The 14,480-nt window shown below is 49.1% G+C and overlaps 1 pseudogene; it reads right to left on the reverse strand.

Annotated features, from left to right (window-relative positions):
- Positions 1-12,374: 12,374 nt before the first annotated feature.
- On the reverse strand, positions 12,375-13,519 carry LOC119305723 (annotated as a pseudogene).
- Positions 13,520-14,480: the final 961 nt, after the last annotated feature.

Here is a 14,480-nt window from a genome sequence, read left to right on the forward strand (position 1 = left end):
CGTTCTGTTTGCTCTCTTCTCGCTCTTATTTGCGTATGTTAGCCACCATATTTGCTTAGTACTTGCTGCAACTCCACCTCATTACCATTTCCTACCCATAAGCTTAAATAGTTTTGATCTCGCGCGTTTTGAGATTGCTGAGTCCTCGTGACTCACCAGATACTATCACAACAGTTGCAGGTGCCGATGATACCAGTGCAGGTGATGCAACCGAGCTCAGATGGGAGCTCAACGAAGACCTTGGTCGTTGCTATGTTTCGTTTCATGTTGATCAGTAGTGGAGCCCAGTTGGGACGATCGGGGACCTAGCAGTTGGGTTATCTTCTTTTCTTTTGGCTTCGTCCGTAGTCGGACTATGTGTGTACTCTGAATGATGTATGATTTATTTATGTTCATTGTGTGAAGTGGCGATTGTAAGCCAACTCTTTATCCCAGTCTTGTTCATTACATGGGATTGTGTGAAGATGACCCTTCTTGCGACAAAACCACAATGCGGTTATGCCTCAGATATAGCCGCATCGTGGGTGTTACAGCAGAACCTGCTGAGTTTTGATCTGAACCAGTGGGGGCACGCTAAGTGCACCCACTGGGTGTAGTCCCCGAGACTATTGTTGAATATTTGATATAGCAGTAGTCTTAGAGTAACTTTTCATTGTCACTTAGTCTTATTCCTGTCGTCTGACAAATCTCTCCTGCTAACCGCAGAGGTTGCGTGATCTTGGAGCTCGGCTTTCTGAGTTGAAGAAGAAACACATGAGCGTTGAAGTTGACCTTGAACTCACAAAGAAGAACCTCAAGACCGCCCAGCAAGAAACGACCATCATGGGAGGTAATCATTCGACTGTCTGGTTTGTCTTGTGGCTCGCACTTCCCACTGCTTTTCTTTTCAGTTTCTTTGAACCGAGTGAATTCACACAAGCAGATGTGCGTAGTGAAAATCGCCAACTTCGGTCTCGTCTGAAGTGTGTTGTTTCTTTAGAGAGGATGAAGGAGGCTTTGGAGAAGAAGAATCTGGATCTGGTGGCTGCTCAGAAGGAAGCGCGTGAGAAGACGAAGCTTGCGGACCAGAAGCTGGTTTCAGTCGGCAAATTGGAGGAGGAGAACGCAAAGCTGAAGACTGTCGTCTTAGACGCTAATCGAGAAATCGAGCAGCTGAAGAAGGACAAGGAAAATCTGACCACTGAAGTTGGCGGCCTCAGAACCAAGATAGACAAGCTAGAGTCCTATCTGGAGCAACTCGCCATGAAACTTGTTCTGAAGCTTGAAGGTATGATCATTCGACTGAAGCTAATTTGTCATCGTCTCAAGTTTGTTGTTGCATTGTTGACTCATTGCTTTTCGCGATGGGGCAGAACTTTGTCAGGACTTTGAAGCTGAAACTGGGTGGTTCGAGACAGGTCTCGACCCCATCAATTGTCCGGTGAAAGATGACGTTGCGATGAACCTGCTGCTGTTGGAGTCATGCTTGGATGGTGGAGTCGCTTATCTGCCTCGACTAAAGGCGGAGATGACCCGAGTGGATGCTGAGCTCTGGCCTCGGGCGGAACTTTCTTAAGACCTCGATTCGCTGATGACTCGACTTAACCAGATTCTCGGTCGAGTGCAAGAGTGGAAGAAGTCCTCTGCTCGTTGTGGTGCTGATGTCACCTTGTCGTTGGTTCGAGTGCACTTCAAGGAGGCTAAGCAAGACAAGCTGGCTGTCCTCAAGGTAGCGAATACAAAGGAGCATTCCTTCGAGTCTTTCATGGACACCTTCCTCGAGGGAGCCACTCGTATTGCCGACAACATCGACCTCGACAATTTCTATGATCCCGCCAGTCCTTCTCCCGCCGAGTGACCGAAAAACATTATGCATCACTTTTATTTGCCTCGGAATGCCGAGTGATTTTGTAATCGTTTAAACTCTTCCGGGCCAGATGCCCGAGTACTTTAATCACCGGTTAGGAACCTTTGGATTTATCCTCGAAAACGTTGCTCTTCTCTTCGATTGAAATTCGTTCTTCTCTTGGATTTGTTTTTGTTCATCCGACGCTGCTTCTGAAAAAGAATCAGCAGTCGACTAGTTGGACGAGACTTGAGCAGCATTGATCAGCTCACCAGCGAGGCACTCAGCAATGATCTTGACGTTCCTGCCATCAGCAAGGCGCCCAATCTCATCCTTCTTCTTGACGGTGTAACCCCCGTGGGGGAGGAGCCAGTCGACCGGTTGGACGAGCTCGGAGTAGCATTGATCAGCTCATCAGCGAGGCATTCAGCAATGGTCTTGACGTTCCTGCAATCGGCAAGGCACACAATCTCGTCCTTCTTCTTGATGGCATAGCCCCCGGGAGGGAGCCAATCGACTGGTCGGACGAGCTCTGAGTAGCATTGATCAGCTCATCAGCGAGGCTTTCAGCAATGGTCTTGACGTTCCTGAAAGTGGCTCGCCTAGGCAACATGCTCAATCCCTCCCTTCTTCTTGATGGTGCAACTCTGGAGTGAGGGTCATGGTCTACCTGTAATTTGATAAGTCTCCGAGTAAAAATATCGATTTCCACACGGGAAGGTAAACTTAGGCGAGTACTGGACTGGAGCTAAGCCTCCGCGAGTGAGAGGGTTACTCACCACTCGGTAGGATTTTTCAAACTTAGACGAGTACTGGACCGCAGCTAAGTCCTCAAGCTGGGAGATTGCTCACACTATCTCGTCCTTCTTCTTGACGGTGCAGCCCCGGGGAGGGGGGTCACGGTCGACCCGTACCATTTGGTAGGAATTTTGTAACTTAGGCGAGTACTGGACTGCAACTAAGCCCCCGAGTGAGAGGCGGACTCTTCACTCGGTAGGATTTTTGTAATTTAGGCGAGTGCTGGACTGCAGCTAAGCCCCCGAGTGAGAAGCGGACTCTTCACTCGGTAGGATTTTTGTAACTTAGGCGAGTACTGGACTGCAGCTAAGCCCCCGAGTGAGAGGCACACTCTTCACTCGGTTGGATTTATGTAACTTAGGCGAGTACTGGACTGCAGCTAAGCCCCCGAATGAGAGGCAGACTCTTCACTTGGTTAGGATTTTTGTAACTTAGGCGAGTACTGGACTGTAGCTAAGCCCCCGAGTGAGAGGCGAACTCTTCACACGGTAGGATTTTTGTAACTTAGGCGAGTACTGGACTACAGCTAAGCCCCCAAGTGAGAGGCGGACTCTTCACTCGGTAGGATTTTTGTAACTTAGGCGAGTACTGGACTGCAGCTAAGGCCCCGACTGAGAGGTGAACTCTTCACTCGGTAGGATTTATTTAACTTATGTGGAAAATGAACAACAATCATTCGGAAAACTGTAAAGTCATGTCTCTTGATAATCAAACTAAAAGGTACTTGTTATGACATCTCATTGGTCTAAACACTTAAGAGTAAAAAGGGTGGACCAATTCCGCGTTCCAAGCGCGTGGCTCGTCTATTGTGCTCGACGTTGAAGAGGCGATATGCTCCGTTGTGGAGCACTTTGGTGATGACGAAAAGGTCCTTCCCAACCAGGAGCGAGCTTGTGTGGCTTCTGCTGGTCCACTCGGAGAACCAGGTCACCTTCTTGAAATGCTCATCCCCTTACGTTTCTGGCGTGGAATCGATGCAAGTCTTGCTGATAGATGGTCGACCGGATCAAGGCCATCTCTCTTTCTTCTTCCAGTAGATCGACTGCATCTTGCCGAGCCTGCTTTGCTTCCTCTTCTGAGAAGAGTTTGACTCGGGGCGCATTGTGGAGCAAATCACTAGGAAGAATGGAGTCTGTCCAGTCGACTGATTGGGAGTTGTCCTCAATCCCCAAAGTACTGACGGGAGCTCATCAACCCAAGCACCTACTGCATGCTTGAGGTCACGCATCAACCGGGGTTTCAGTCCTTTGAGAATCAATCCATTCGCCTGCTCAGCCTGCCCATTTGATTGAGGGTGAGCAACTGAGGCTAATCGACCCTCGTGCCTTGGGAAGCACAAAAGGCTCTGAATTCATCAGAGTCGAAATTTGGCCCGTTGTCCGTGATGATGCTGTGCGGAACACCATATCTGAATATCAATTCCCAGATGAAACTCACAGCAACACTTGCCTCGAGGTTTTTAATGGGCTTGGCTTCGATCCACTTGGTAAACTTGTCGACTGCCACCAGCACATGGGTAATTCCGCTCGTGCCGGTCCTCAGAGGTCCAACCATGTCCAATCCCCAAACAGCAAAAGGCTAGATGAGTGGAATAGTCTTCAGAGCTGAGGCAGGTTTATGGGACATGTTGGAGTAAAACTGACAACCTTCACACTTGTCCACTATTTCTTTTGCCATCTCATTGGCACGTGGCCAATAAAATCCGGCTTGGTATGCTTTGGCCACGATGGTCCGAGAGGACGCATGGTGACCACAAGTCCCCGAGTGAATATCATTGAGGATCATTCGGCCTTCTTCCGGCGTGATGCACTTCTGGCAGACTCCAGTTACACTTTCTCTGAACAATTGACCTCTTATCACAGTGAAGGCCTTAGACCGTCGGACGATTTGTCGAGCCCCTTCTTCGTCCTCCAGAAGTTCTTTCCTAAGGATGTATGCAATGTACGACACTGTCCACTTGGGGGTGATGACCAAAACCTCCATTACCAAGTCGACTACGGATGGGATTTCGACTTCAGTCGGATCTGTGGCGCTCTTGGGTTCTGGTAATTCTTTAGTGAAAGGATCCTCTTGAACTGAAGGTGAATGGATATGTTCCAAAAACACATTGCGGGGAATGGCTTCTCTCTTTGAACCTATCTTTGCCAACTCATCTGCAGCTTGATTTTTCAGTCGGGGTATATGGTGAAGCTCCAACCCTTCAAACCTCTTTTCTAGCTTCCTTACTGCATTCCAATAACCAATCATGGCCGGGCTCCTGACATCCCATTCTTTCATCACCTGATAAACCACCAAATCCGAGTCACCCTAAACCATCAGGCGATGTACGCCGAGTGAAATGGCCATATGCAACCCGTATAAAAGTGCTTCATATTTGGCTTCATTGTTGGAAGAATCAAAATGAATCTGGAGGACGTAACTAAGTTTGTCTCCACGGGAGGATACCAATACTACCCTGGCCCCTGAACCATTCAACATCTTGGAGCCTTCAAAGAACATAGTCGAATGCTCCGATTGGACTTGAGTCGGCAATTGTTGCTCAATCCACTCGGCAAGGAAATCCGCGATTGCTTGGGATTTGATAGCTTTCTTTGCCTCAAACTTGACATCCAATGGAAGGAGTTCAATCGCCCATTTTTCCACTCGACCAGTTGCATCTCTGTTATTCAGAATCTCAGATAGTGGCGCGTCGCTGACGACTGGAATGGAGTGATCGGAGAAATAATGTGCAACCTTCTTCATGGTCATGTATATCCCATAGACAAGCTTCTGATAGTGTGGATATCGTTGCTTGGATGGAGTCAAAACTTCAGAAAGATAATAAACCGGGCATTGAACCTTGTAAGCTTTTCCTTCCTCTACTCGCTCGACCATAAGTACTGTACTGACAACTTGTCCAGTGGCTGGAATATAAGGCAGTAAGGGCTCTTTGCTGATTGGTGCAGCGAGCACCAGCTGGGTGGAGAGCAGGGTTTTGAGTTCTGCAAACGCTGCAACAGCTTCTTCAGTCCACTCGAACTTATCAGATTTCTTCATCAGTCGGTAAAGGGGCAAGGCCTTTTCACCAAGACGAGAAATGAATCGACTCAAGGCAGCCAAACAACCAGACAGCTTCTGAACGTCATGCACTCGCACAGGGCGTTTCATTCGGAGGATGGTATCAACTTTTTCTGGATTAGCGTCGATCCCTCGTTCGAAAATGAGAAAACCGAGTAACTTCCCTCCTGGAACTCCGAACGTGCACTTCGACAGATTAAGCTTGATATCATACCTTCTTAGGTCGGCAAAGGTTTCTGTGAGGTCAGTCAGTAGGTCGGAACCTTTGCGAGACTTGACCACAATGTCATCCATATATGCTTCCACATTCCGACTGATTTGAGTGAGCAGGCAGTTCTGAATCATTCTCATGAATGTGGCTCCGGCATTTTTGAGACCGAATGGCATGGTGACATAACAAAAACACCCGAACGGGGTGATGAAGGCCGTTTTTATTTCATCGGGACCATACAGTCGGATCTGATGATACCCGGAATATGCATCCAAAAAAGACAAGCGCTCACACCCCACGGTCGAGTCAACGATTTGATCGATGCGGGGGAGAGGGAAGTGATCCTTCGGGCAGGCCCGATGATATGCTTGAAATCAATGCACATAAGAAGTGAGTCGTCCTTTTTAGGAACCATGACGACATTGGCAAGCCACTCGGAGTGGTAGATCTCATGGATGAACTCTGCTGCTAGCAGCCGAGCCACCTCCTCGCCAATTTCCTTCCTCCTCTGCACAGCGGACCGCCGAAGATGCTCTTTGATGGGTTTTACCTTGGGATCGACACGCAAACGGTGCTCAGCCAGTCCCCTGGGAACACTGGCATGTTAGAGGGTTTCCATGCAAATATGTCCCAGTTCTCACGGAGGAACTGGACGAGCGCTTCTGCATATTTGTTGTCGAGTGTTGTTGATATATGAGTCGGTGCCACATTGGGATCGGTCGGGTGAATATGAATCGGCTTTGTTTCACCAGTCGACTGAAATGCAGAATCTGTAGCAGGCTTCTTGGCTCGGAGCAAATCACTCGGATCTGCATTCTTCTGATACTCTGCCATCTGCGCATCGGTGATCTTGGAACCTTTCTGGAAACATTCCTCTGCCTTCTGTTGATTGCCAGTCACTATGATCACACCTTTGGGTCCAGGCATCTTCAGCTTGAGATACACATAACATGGTCGAGCCATGAAACGTGCATAGGCAGGCCTACCCAGAATGGCATGATAAGCACTCTGGAAATCCACGACTTCAAATGTCAGCTTCTCCTTATGCTAATGCTTGGAATCATCAAAAACCATGTCGAGGGCGATCTGGCCAAGTGATTCGGCTTTCTTTCCAGGGATAACACCATGAAAACTCATGTTGCTCTCGCTTAGTTTGGACATCGGAATGCCTATCCCCTTCAAGGTTTCAGCATACAGGATGTTCAGACCACTGCCACCGTCCATCAGTACTTTAGTCAGTCTGGTACCTCCAACCACAGGGTCGACCACTAGCACTTGCCTCCCAGCGGTGGCTACACGAGCAAGGTGATCAGACTGGTCGAATGTAATGGCTGTCTGAGACCATTTCAGGTATGTGGTCGTCGCCGCCGGAGCGGCCATATTCACTTCTCTGTTGATGACTTCCAATCGACTCTTGCTCTCAACGTCAGCAAAAATCATCACGGTTGAATTGATTTTAGGATAACCATCGTCTTCTACCTCATCCTCGTCTCTTCCTGACTCCTTTCCCTTTTTATTGGGTTGATCTCCTCGGAATTGCTGGATCAGGAGTCGACACTGTCGAGTGGTGTGTTTAGGGTAAATCAGGTTCCCCTCTTCGTCCTTATTTGTGTGTATGTGACATGGTAAATCCAACACATCATTTCCCGCCTGATCTTTCTGTTTCTTAGGGGGCCAGGGTCCCTTAGGCTTTCCCTTAAACTTTCCTTGAGCCACCGCTGCGATCTCACCAGGTGCGGCGGGCTCGGCCTTGCGCTTCTGCTTCCGATTGGAATGACCCCCACCGGTCTCTTGGCCGGTTGGCTTACTCTTTCCGCTACGGAGTCGATCCTCCTCTTCTCCGTTAGCGTACCGAGTGGCTATTTCCATCATCCGAGTCAGGGTCATATCACCAGTCCGACCGAATTTCATGACTAACTCTCGGTATTTGACGCCCTCCTTGAAGGTGCACACTGCCTGATGTTCTGATACATTTTCAACGGTCTGATGCAGAGTGGACCACCTCTGAATGAAATATCTCAAGGTCTCACCCGACTTCTGCACACAATGTTGCAACTCGGTCAATCTCGCAGGTCGTTTGCACGTGCCTTCGAAGGTCCTGACGAATACTCGAGCTAGCTCTTCCCAACTGTATATACTGCTCGGAGCTAACTGAGTCAAGCACGCTCGGGCTGAGCCTTCCAACATCAGAGGGAGATGTTTCATTGCTACTTCATCGTTTCCACCGCCAATCTGCACAGCCACTTGGTAATCCTCAAGCCAAGTTTTAGGCTTGGATTCTCCAGTGAACTTGCTGACCTCGGTCGCCAACCTGAAGTTGGGAGGAATCACTGCCGCCCTGATGGCCCTCCTAAAACACTCCGGACCGGAGACATGCACTCTGCTGCCGCTTGGACGATCTCGGCCAGGGTCTTCCCTGTGTGCCCTGTTCAGGTCGACTAGGCCTTGAACGAGAATGGATCTCGCGTCGAAGCCTGGTTCTGTTGGGTCGACTAGAACTATGCGCTCGCCACTGTGGCGGCGTCTGTCATCGTTCCGCTGAGGCGCAACCGACGCACTCCTGGGGGAGGTGTGGGTCCTCGACGATGATTGTCACGGTCGAGTGGATGATCATACTGCCCACGGCCCTCATGCTATGGTCGTAGCAGTAGCGCGTCTATAGGTAAAAGCGCTACTACTATAATTCCCTTACTATTACCGATAGGCTAGGAATAGTAGTAACGATCCTGCAAAAAGCATGCTACTGCTAAGTGACTTGTAGTAGCGCGTTTCCTGTATAGAGCGCTACTGCTAAACAAAGAAAAAAAGAAGAAAAAAAATAGAAAAGTAAATGAAAATAAAAGGAGGAGAAAAGGAGAAATGGAAAAAAATGTAAATAAAAAAAGAAAAAAAGGAGAAAGGCATAGCGCTTGTTCTGACAAAGCGCTATAGTTACTCTAGCAGTAGTGTGTTTTATATGCATGCGCTATAGCTATGTTCCTTAGATAAAAGCAAAAGAAAAAGAAAAATAAATAACTACTTCCTATAGCAGTAGCGCGTCTTGGTAGAAAGCGCTATAGCTAACTTAGCTATAGCGTTTTTTGCATACCAGCGCTACTGCTATTTTGACTTAACCCCGTCCGGGCTCAAAATTTCGCTAAGTCCTTTCCCCCCTCTCCCCCTATCCCGCAACTCCTCTGTCGCTGCCGTCGATCGCCCTGCCCGATTGAGCACGCCCTCGACGCTGGCCATCGCCCGAGGCCGCCCTCGACCTCACTGCCGCCGCCCAAGCCCGCCCAGGACCGCCCCCACCCGAGCCCGAGCCCGCCCGAGCCACCGACCATAAGGCTTTCTCTGTCTCTCTCTCTCTCTCTCTCTCTCTCTCTCTCTCTCTCTCTGCTAGGGCAATTCATATGTTGCTGTTGTGATGATATTCATATGAACCCTAAGTGTTCATACGAATCCTAGATTTGTTTAGGGCAGTAGGCTTTTTTTAGCATTTAGGAAAAAAGATTAGCAATTTTTTTTAGAAATTTAGCTAGGGTAATTTTTTTATGAAAATGCCTAAACACTAATTCCATTTAGTTTTAAATTAACAAAGGGTATATAAATAATAGTAGCATTTAGCTTTAAATTAGTAGAGGCTATAAACAAAAAACAGTAGCATTTAGCTATAAAAAATTATTTGGACTATTTGAATTATTTGGACTATGAACCTAAATTTGGTCCAAATTTCATTCAAATGAAATTTGAATTATTTGGACTATGGACCTGAATATTTTTGAGGAAATTGGGTGTAGGTACTAAGGTCTTGCTGTGGAAATTTTGGTGAGGTTAGAGGTTTAGAGAAAATGGAGTTCCTTTGCAAATTCTAATAAGGTCAAGTATTGTTGGAATATTTGCTCTAAAACAATTTGGATGAAAAGAAAATAATGTGTGTGTGTGAGAAAGGAAAAGCTAAAACAGAATTTGGGTTCTGTCCTATGCAGAGAAGTGTTTAGTGAGGTCATTTTGCAAAGGTTAAAGTAATTGTTGCTATATAAATGAAAAACAAGATTGATGTTATATGATATATGTCATTGATGTTCGTTTGCATATTTCATTATTGTTGACTATATGTTTTCATTGAAGTGCTCATGTTATATCTTTTCATTGAAGTGGTTCGATTGTGCCCAAGTGGCCTTTTGTTGTTTGCCGAGAATGAAGCCGAGTGGCCTATGTTTTGCCGGAATATTGATCCATTTCCGTTTCGGCAAATTTCAGGCGCTCGATTTGTCCACTTTGTAGCAAAGTTCATGCCGAAATTTTCCGTGAATTTTGGCATGACTTGTGCTACAAACTGGGACATATCGAGTGCCCGGGATTTGCCGCAACGGCAATGAATCAACATTCCTACAAAACATAAGTCTTTTTTATGTCATTATTCATTTTATTAGGTTTAGAATTAATTGATGAGATTTAATCATAGGAAACATGGCTAGCAACGATGAAGGACAGGGTTCTGGTGATTGCAACGTCTACGAGGCGGCAGGCGCCTATTTGAACCTTCTCGACGAGCAACGGTTGTTGCCGGGCCCACCTGTCACATCCGAGACTCAAACCGACATCAAGACCGGCACCGAGACCGGCGCTGAGACTGAAACCGGAGCCGATACTGGCGAAGCCATTATAGAACCGAAACCGAAGAGGATGCGGCACCCAAACAATCTCATCACTACTAGACTGGTGGTCACGGAGGTGGACTCCGGCAATTTTGAGCCAAAAGAGTCCGTGGAAGCGCGCGCGTGCTACGACAATCAAATATGCTGCATCCTACGGGCAACCGCCACCATCAACGATGAGAAACTAAAGAAGATACCAGATATGGAGCACTCCCTCCTAACTAAGCTGCACCAGGTATTCTTGTTCCCGGGCTGGGATAAAATCAAATATACTCGACCATGGCAAGACCCATATTTTGGCGACGTGGGGTGAAATCAAATATAGTCGACCGTGGCATCGTTCCCTCCTTGGAGGCCCCGTCCATTGAGCAAGGCCCCTCTCTATCGATTATCAAGAGTGTGGTTCATGGGCGGTAGCCTTTTTTCTTTGTGGTGACAGTTTTGTGGTATTGGTGGTGGTGCTCTCAACGGAAGCTTGGTTCGGCGGGGTGGCTATGTTCGAAGGCCTCCCTTAGGGTCATGGTGTTTGTTTCCATGCAGGCTCTAGTGATAGCATCCCATTGTTGAACGATGTGACACCCTTCGAGTCGGGGCGAGGGAGCGTGAGCATCATCTTGACGATGGAACTGGAAGGCGCTCAAGTGCTGGAAAACCAAGTGATGTTGATGGCATGACCTTTTTTGATGTCTAGTATTGTTCTCGAGTTTGCCTCGTCTGTTGTTTCAGTCCTCCGATCGCGTATGAGGACTCTGATGACTCCAAGCGGTGCTCAACTCTTTCTTGTGATCTCCTTGGGTCATCTTGGTTCTTTGTTACTCAACCTGAGCACCCTTATATCTTGTCATATTGTCTTTTATTTATGTTGTGGTGTTGTGTTGTTCTGCTTGTTATAAGTACTTCACTAATTTAAAGCCGGGTGATAGCCTTTTTCTAAGAAAACACGTGTTCGCAAAGTTTGGTTGCTAATGTGAAGTAAGGGCTCCCTACAACCAGAATATGAATAACAACCCCACGTCAAGGTTATACGTGTTACACTTATAACATTCAACTCTAATTGTAAAACACGTAATAAGTCAAAAAATGGGATCCTATTTCATAGAAGCATAGGAGGCTCACAACAAAGAAGGAGTGGAAGATTAAGACCATGTTCTTTTTACCGAGGAAAGTCCAATGCCTTGCCACTTTGGCATATTTCCTTGTTAGGAACTTTCATAAATGTGTGTCTATAACTTTAACAAATGACTTTCAAAATTTTAAACTTGTAGAATTTTTCGGTACAAACTTGTAGGATCTTTTATAGTTTTGAAAATTTCCACAAGAATTTCAATTTTTTTTGAATTTTCAGAAATTCAAACTTTTAAAATACTCAACTTTCAAGAACTTTCATAAATTATAAAAATTTGAACCCCCAAATTTTGGATGTTCATTTAGTAGGAACTTCATAGAAAAGAAAAATGAACAAATGCCATGGGCCCTGAGGAAGGTTCCCCCTGCTCCCACCCCCCACCACCACCACTAGGGGCACGTGTTCCGAAGGTAACCTTCCAACGCGTGCACTTTGTCCATGCGGCCCTCCTCGTGCTTGTCTGGACATGCAACACGTGCATGTGGTCCTCCACAACACGCAGCGCCCCAACAAGGCGCCTTCTCTCGCTCGTGGTCAACTGCGGATGCGTTGGTTTTCAGTCAAAGATATATTCGATTAACATACAATCTCATGCACACTAGTGATCTCAATGTAATCCAAATCTTTGGTACGAAATCAAAGGTACATATTCAATTTTGCTACAAACAATTGCATTAATTGAAGCCCAAAAATAGTCTTTGTACCAGCAGTTAGAGATCAGGCTAAAGGATCGACGACGGCGTTGGCGAACCATGGTCGCCTGAGCGTGGTGGTGGCCGACAACCTCTTGTCGATGCTACACGAGAGGAGCCCCTTGAGGACTTCGAAGCCTTCTTTGGAGAGGCGGTCCTCTGGGAAGTGCTGACGGAGCTTGTTGCGGGAAATGACATGCGGCGGCGTCACCAGCTTCCCGGCGAGCGGCAATGACTCGTAGGCTGGCCAGGTCGTGAATAATGGCACGCCGAGAACGCGGAAGATGGCGAGGAGCTGTTGGGCGTCGTCGTCCCCGTCGAAGAGTGGCTTCCCGGAGAGGAGCTCGGCCATGACGCAGCCGAGGGACCACATGTCAACCGTGGCGTCGTAGTCGGTTTTGCCAAGGAGCATCTCCGGCGTCATGTATCGGCGTGTGCCGTGCTGGCCGTACGGCGCAGGTTCTGACATAGACACCGCGAGCCCTAGGTCACAGATCTTGACGCTGCTGATGCCGTCTGCGCCGACGAGAATGTTCCTCGGCTTGATGTCGCAGTGGCTGGAGCCCGTGCATGTGCTTGGCGGCGCCGAGGAGCTGCTCCATGATGCAGCGCACGTCGGCCTCGGGGAAGGGCCGGCCGCGGCGGTGCTCGTGGAGGACCTCGTGCAGGCTGGGCCCGACGCACTCCCTGACCACGGAGAGCTTCCCGGCGCAGCGGTCGAGCGAGAGCGCCCGGAGCTCGATGATGGCGCGGTGGCGGTGGCACGCCGAGAGGAACGCGGCCTCGCGCAGCGTACGGGCGTCGGCGCAGCCGCACGCGATGCCGGCGCCCTCGTGCGCGCAGGGGAGCGGCTTCTTGACGGCGACGGTCCAGCCGTTGGTGAGGTGGCGCGCCTCGACGACGCCGCCGTAGGCGCCCACGCCGAGCGCGCGCGTCTCCTGGTAGTCGGTGGAGCTGCAGTAGCGCGCCCTGTTGCAGAAGGTGAACCTCGGGGCGCCGCAGCTGGTGTCCACCTTGAAGTCGGGGTGGTCGCCGGGGAAGACGCGCTTGATGGCCATCGGGAACGGAGGGGAGGAGGAGGAGGTCGAAAAGGAAACAGGAGAGGATCGCATTGTGGTTGTGGTGGTCGTACGTATATATAGAAGTTGGGATGCTCATTGTCAGCGAGACGTGCTCGAGTGGTCCCTGGACTCGAGGACGAGGTCAACGCGCTGCTCGTGGCTCTGGCTTGGGCGAGACTGCGACGGGAGCTCCTGTACGCGTTCGGATTCGTAGCCGGAGAGGAAGTGGAAACGGGAGGGAAAAAAGGAACTGCCTACGGGTCACTTGCCCGATTTCGGTTTGGGCACCGATAGGCCCAAAAATTTCGGGGATGCGAGTTGCGTAGCCGTTAGATCCGGTCAAAAATAACGTGCTTGCCCCAGCGTCTTCTTCCCCCCGCTCGGGTGCGCGGCGCGGCGTCTCCTGTCTTCTGGGTGGTCGTCCTCGTTGCCGGTCCCTACCCTTCGTCGACCTGTCCCCACCGATGGTCATCCTCGTCGCCGATGTCCACCCTCGCCGATCGTCCTTGTCGCCGGTCCCCACCCTTGCCGGCCGTTCTCGTCACCTCCTCGACCAGTGCAACAGCTGCACCGACGGTTGCAGCTCTCAGCAACGATGGGTGTAACTCCGGTCATAGCTCCGCCGCCGCCCCTCGCCATTGATGCTCCTTGCATGGAATTGCGTCGACGACAGCCAGCCAGTCAGTCACCGTCGTTGAGGTGGACGTAGCAAAAAACGTCATCGGCAGTAGCAAAAAACATCACAGGCCGTAGCAAAAAAAAAGATAACGGATGCAGCAAATCGTTGTCGCCGTCGTCGCGAGGTCGCAGCTCCGCCTGATGGATGTAGCAAAAAAACTTCTCCGTTAGTACCAAAATCCAACTATGGTTGAATCTTTATTATCAACGATTGAAGCTTTTTTAGTGGCCAGTTGAAGCTTTTTGTGATGTCGGTTGAAGCTTTTTGCGACACCGGTTCAAGCTTTTCATTGTGACAGTGGCCGGTTCCGGCATCTGTTGTCGTTGTTTAAAGCTTTTTTGCCGCATCGTTGTAGCTGCCCAGAACACCGGTTGCAACATTAGGGGTTTGT

The sequence above is a fragment of the Triticum dicoccoides genome, chromosome 5B, assembly GCF_002162155.2.
Source record: "Triticum dicoccoides isolate Atlit2015 ecotype Zavitan chromosome 5B, WEW_v2.0, whole genome shotgun sequence".
In the NCBI taxonomy this organism is placed as follows: Eukaryota; Viridiplantae; Streptophyta; class Magnoliopsida; order Poales; family Poaceae; genus Triticum; species Triticum dicoccoides.